This window comes from Austrofundulus limnaeus, unplaced genomic scaffold (genome assembly GCF_001266775.1).
Source record: "Austrofundulus limnaeus strain Quisiro unplaced genomic scaffold, Austrofundulus_limnaeus-1.0 Scaffold172, whole genome shotgun sequence".
Classification (NCBI taxonomy): domain Eukaryota; kingdom Metazoa; phylum Chordata; class Actinopteri; order Cyprinodontiformes; family Rivulidae; genus Austrofundulus; species Austrofundulus limnaeus.
Genome location: NW_013952574.1, coordinates 1,122,118 through 1,127,588, shown reverse-complemented (window position 1 = coordinate 1,127,588; position 5,471 = coordinate 1,122,118). Strand labels below are relative to the sequence as shown.

Genomic DNA, 5,471 nt, shown 5'->3' with positions numbered 1-5,471 from the left:
GAATGTGGACTTTATTCCTGCTATAGGTTAGATTTGTATTAAAGCTTAATAGTTGATATTTTAACAATTTTAACAAATTTAAAAATCAGATGAGATTTATTGACCAACTTCATTCATTACAGATTCAGAATCCTAATTTTATATGAATTGTTAAGGTTTGTGTGACAYATGTTGACCCAGCTGCTGACAGTTTGTCCTCTTGTTGACTTCAGGACGAAGTTGTTGCTAACAACGTGAAGAAGGCTGAGTTTGTGGAAGCTGCAAACATAARGTGTCTTCACACCAAGAGCTGCTTCCCACAGATAAAATACGCTCGCAGCTGCTTGTCRGAGGTTTGTAAAATATACTAACAACAGAGGTCAAAGTTCACATAYTATTGTACAAAATAATTTAAATTTTACTGCTGCTGTCTTTCTGCCTATAGGGGAGAACAATGACGGCAACAAGTTTCAGTGAGTTTCTTGCTTTTATTTCCTTTGAGATAATTGTTCAATTTTTGTCTTTGCTTCCTCTCATTTTTACATTTCATTTTACAAGGTATATTTCTGATTGAAAAACTGCTTGAAGTGAGGCTTCTGTCAAATAACAAATGTGCTTGTTTCACAGTCAACTGCACAAACAGCAGGGAACGTCTGCATAATCCAGGTAGTTCATCCTTTTTTAAGATTTCTATCAGAAAAACTTTAACAAATCAAASATAAAAAGTGAACTGAACTCTGACGGCAGAATTGACATGTTAATTTGTGGTCAAATAGATTGTGTCACAGTCACCTCCTATTTATCATGACTCACTTCAAAGATCATTTCCTCAAACAAAATTTCCATTCATAAAAACAACTGAGTGCTTTTCATTTCAGAAGTAAACACAGTTTTAAATGCAAATATGTTTTTTCCCCTYCAAACAACACAGCCACCAAACCCTCAGATCTTTCACCAGGTAGGCGACAGCCTGATCTGTAAAATGTTATTTCATTCTGGATTTGTGTCAGATGAGAAGAAGTTCTTTYTGCTCTTCTCTCCAGCAAACCACTGGATCGTTCGGCTTGTTGTTGTCTGTGTCCTGCTACTGATGTAATCCTGAACAGAAACCAACTTTGCAGGTATTTTMATGTCTGTCTACATGTTTCCTGCAATGAGCTCTGCTCTGAGATGTTTAAAGAGAAGAGATTGTTTCATGTGCAGTTGGAGCAAACATCTTTACAGCACTGTGATCCTAAAAAATAACCAGGTCAATGAGGAAGAAGTTGTTGTCCAGTGTTGCTAAAAACACATTTTTATGTATTTGTGTTTTTCTTAGATTCTTTCGTGATTAGTTGGAGCGTTGACAATTTTTGCAGGTATCTTTACTTCTGCTTTTAATGTTGTATAACCACTGTCTTCATCTGGTTTGTTTTAAAGAAAGATAACAGACACTTTTTGTTTGACTGGCAGGTGGTTCAGGAGGTGTAATCGAGTCAGAACGGCCCACCCAACGAGGACCTGTTGAAACAGAGGAGACGAGAGAAACTTTTCTCTGATCGTCATACACTCACCGTCCACTTTATTAGATACACCTTGCTAGTATCAGGTTGAAACCCTTTTGCCTTCAGAACTGCCTAAACCTTTCCTGCCATAGATTCAACAAGGTACTGGAAACATTCCTCAGAGAGTCTGGTCCAAATTAACATGATAGCATCACACAGTTGCTGCACATCCATGATGCAAATCTCTCGTTCCACCACATCCCAAAGGTGTTATGACTGGGTAAATGAGTTTTACTAAAGTGCCACACACCAGAGCAGTTTTAAGGTTTTAATTTAAAAACAGGCAGCTGGTTCTGGATCCTAGCGTCACAGGGATCAGGATCTCTAAACAACTGAGAACCAGGTTAGTGACTTGGATGGACAGAGAACTTGACGAAGTGTGAAACAAAGTTAATAACCTTTTCAAAGAGCTTTGAAATTAATTCAGACCTTGTCAGTGTTGGCCAAATGTTTTTTTTCTTGTTTGTGTATTTTGAGTCTGTAGAGAAATTTCTGTCAATAATTATTGTTAGTAGACCAAATTATTTAGTTTTTTATGGTAAAACTAGAGATAACAAGCTTCACTGACTTGTTAACTGCACAACACTCACTTGTTTTCTGTTAAATTTATAAAAGTAATTCAATATACAATGGTTAAATTTCATTTTCAAAAATCACCAGCTCTATTTAAGACTGTTTAAACTTGAATCGTTTCAACCTGCAGTTTCCTGGCTTTATGGTGCAAAAAACAAAAGCCTTTTTGTCTGTGGAAGCTGATTATCTCTTTGCAGTACCAAATGGAGATCCAGTAGCTTTGTAGTAATTTTTCTCCTGGCCAAGTCAAAAAACAGCCTTAATATTTTGTATTAGTGAAACAATGGATACAGTATAGATGAAAATAAGCTGTGTTCTTAAGATAAGAATCAACAACCTTAAAAAAGTCTGTTTTTGCCAAACAAAGCATGTAATAATTCCAATGTCTTTGCAAAACTGTCCTACCTCAGCTTCTGTCACATAATTATTATGTATTATACTGTATTATGTGCCTGTCAATGAAATAGTAAAGCATTAAAATATTCAAGGATTCAAGGATATTTATTTGTCATTCCCTCAAACACAAACATCAGATGTTAATGAAAAGTAACAAAACTGGTTGCACAGGTCCCGATGTTCAGCATGAACGATAGTGAAAAATAATACAATAAAATTGAAATATTTATATAAACAAGCATCGACAGCTACAGCAGACAGTGTGCAAAAAGATACATCTATACAACAATAGCAGCAGGTCTGTTATTTTTTATTTATTTTCATGAAACTTAAATTCTACAACTTAAAGTCAAAGTCTTCAACATATAAGATGTCAAATAAGTTATTTTCCATTCTCAATGATGTACTCAGATTTATTATGTGTATATGTGTTAATCATAATTTCAACAAAGCAGATTGTCACATATCTGTTGTGTTATCATGCATTTGTAAAATAAAACAACATGGAAGTGAGTGCATTTTATTTATTTATTGAATTTAATTTATTTATTGGATTTTAAGGGTTTGGCTCCATTGTCTCCTAATTTCTGCAGCCAATGAAAATGGATGAGCTGTGAGGTGAGGTGTCTTGTGACAAGAAGTAAGTTGGGGGTGGGGTTGGGTACTGTATTTGGAGGTAGCAACTCATCTCAGAATAAAAGGCTAATTTTCAGAGTGATTCTATTTTAAATTCTTTGACAGGTTTTTATAGCGAATTCAATGAATTTCACCAATCTTTTAAATGTAGTTTCATTCTGAGAATCTGCTCTGATCTCAAGGATTGTGAGGACAATTCAAAGTGTYGGCACAAAGGCACAAACATGGTGTTCTCTAACCACACAGTCAAAAAGAGGAACTCTGCAGCACATTCAGAATTTACACTCACAAAATGGCCAGCTGACATCAAGATGAGGCAGAGATAAGGGACTTTCCTTAAATGTTTATTCTAACCCATGAGACAAAAGAAGAAAAAAATAACAAGTTTAATTGCTTGCGTTAAGTCTTGCTGGTAGCAGTTGCATAAAAGAAAACCAGCTCTGAAACTACTGAAAGCAAAAAGTTTGTTGAAGGTGGTGTTTGTGAGTGGGAAACCGCTGTGCTGAATTCCCCCAGAGCACATACAAGCAAAAAGCAGCAGGACGATGCTAGTGTCAAAATCTGCAAATAGATGACAAAACCACACCGATTAAAACCTCAAGGGGAGGAGAAGCAATTCTTTCATCATTATCCAAGTTGACACAACCACTCTGACTCTGCAACACAATGATGACATTACTAAATTGCTGCTTCTCAACATCAACTCTGAACTGACTTTATGGGAGCTAAATTTTGTGATGGTAAAATCTACAACTTTGTACAGTTCAGTGAATTAAACACCAAGTACTATTTTGTATTTGGTGCAACACTCAATGCTTTTGTTGGTGGATTTAGTCCTCCGAGGCTTTAAAAGGCAAACAGTCAGAAGAATCCTGATCATCTGTCTTCTCAAGACTGAGTTCTCATCCAACAGATGACTACTCATTGTACTACTGTAATTTCTACATTACAAATTCTCAAGCAGAGCTTAAACACAATATCAATAAATGCTACACTTAAATGATACACTTAAAATGCTGCACRGGCGCAAACCTCCTGATATAAAGAAACGCAAATTTTAGTCAAGAAACAGATCTAAGCTTCATCTAAGGAGAAGTTTGAAAATTTGCAGACTGCAATCAGAAAGGTGTTAATCCCAGACAAATAAAATTACTTCAATCACTTCTCTTCTAGGAGATTATCTGTTACAGTAAATTTGCTCACAAAGTAAGGAGTGACAGAAGGCCATGGACAATTAAACATTAACCAGGCGTTGCCCATAAATGTTCTCCTCCACGGCTCTGCTGGTATTTCATTCATTCCTTTATGGGGATATTACCCCAGATAGCACACATTACACACTCCTTTCACAGGTTATGAAGCAATGAAAAAAACTTTCTCCTTGTTCTCAAACATAAAAACTAATAAATGTTATCAATTATTTAATTTGATAAAATGCTTTATTTAAGAGAGAAACAAAGTAATTTCACAACATCACATTTTATGGTACCATTAAAGGTCAATTTGTGTGGATTATATTGCAGTTATGTGGCATGATTTATAACAGCTCAGCTGTTAAGTTCAAAATCTGTTACTGCACAGTGTACTGGGCATACATGAATATATTATTTGTATTTCTATCTGAATGTGTAGGTGTATATAAAATGGTGGTAATGCATATTTTGACATGAAAAAAATAAAATGTGTCTAGAAAAGTAACATACTGAAAATACGTGTGTGCATGGATATTTACATTTAGGTATTTATTTTGTAAGTGTTATATACCCTCTGACCACTATCAGAAGGCAAGGCAGGTGAAGTGTCTTGCCTAAGAACACAACGACTGAAATGGCTGGACGAGGGATCGAACCAGCAATATTCCGGTTTCAGGACGACTTGTCTAGCCACTCCACCACAGCCGCCCCAAGCATAAAGAATCAGAATAGCCTTTTATTTATTTTAGTAAGTATTGGAGAAGGGTGTGGTTAAATAAGATTTTAGTTCTCACCATTCCTTTTCAAATATGTTGATTTATCATAGTTTTTATTTTTTGTTTTGTTTTCCATACATTTGAAATAAACTAAACAACAAGCTGTACCTCAAGCTGTGTCACAATGTAAAAAAATAAATTTGATAAATATGTGACTATTTGTTGTTCTATAGGAAAGGAAAGGAAAGGCAAGGAAAGGAAAGGCAAGGAAAGGAAAGGAAAGGAAAGGCAAGGAAAGGAAAGGAAAGGAAAGGAAAGGAAAGGAAAGGAAAGGAAAGGCAAGGAAAGGCAAGGAAAGGAAAGGCAAGGAAAGGAAAGGAAAGGAAAGGAAAGGAAAGGAAAGGAAAGGAAAGGAAAGGAAAGGAAAGGAAAGG

At 35.6% G+C, this 5,471-nt stretch overlaps 1 long non-coding RNA gene across 1 annotated transcript; it reads left to right on the top strand.

The window, feature by feature from the left end:
• The first annotated feature begins 194 nt into the window (after positions 1-194).
• Positions 195-1,652, top strand: LOC106523985 (uncharacterized). The gene is made up of 7 exons (XR_001310959.1): positions 195-332; positions 425-452; positions 607-645; positions 911-937; positions 1,023-1,100; positions 1,298-1,337; positions 1,432-1,652. It is a non-coding gene; the product is annotated as an uncharacterized LOC106523985 (long non-coding RNA).
• The last annotated feature ends 3,819 nt before the right edge of the window (positions 1,653-5,471 follow it).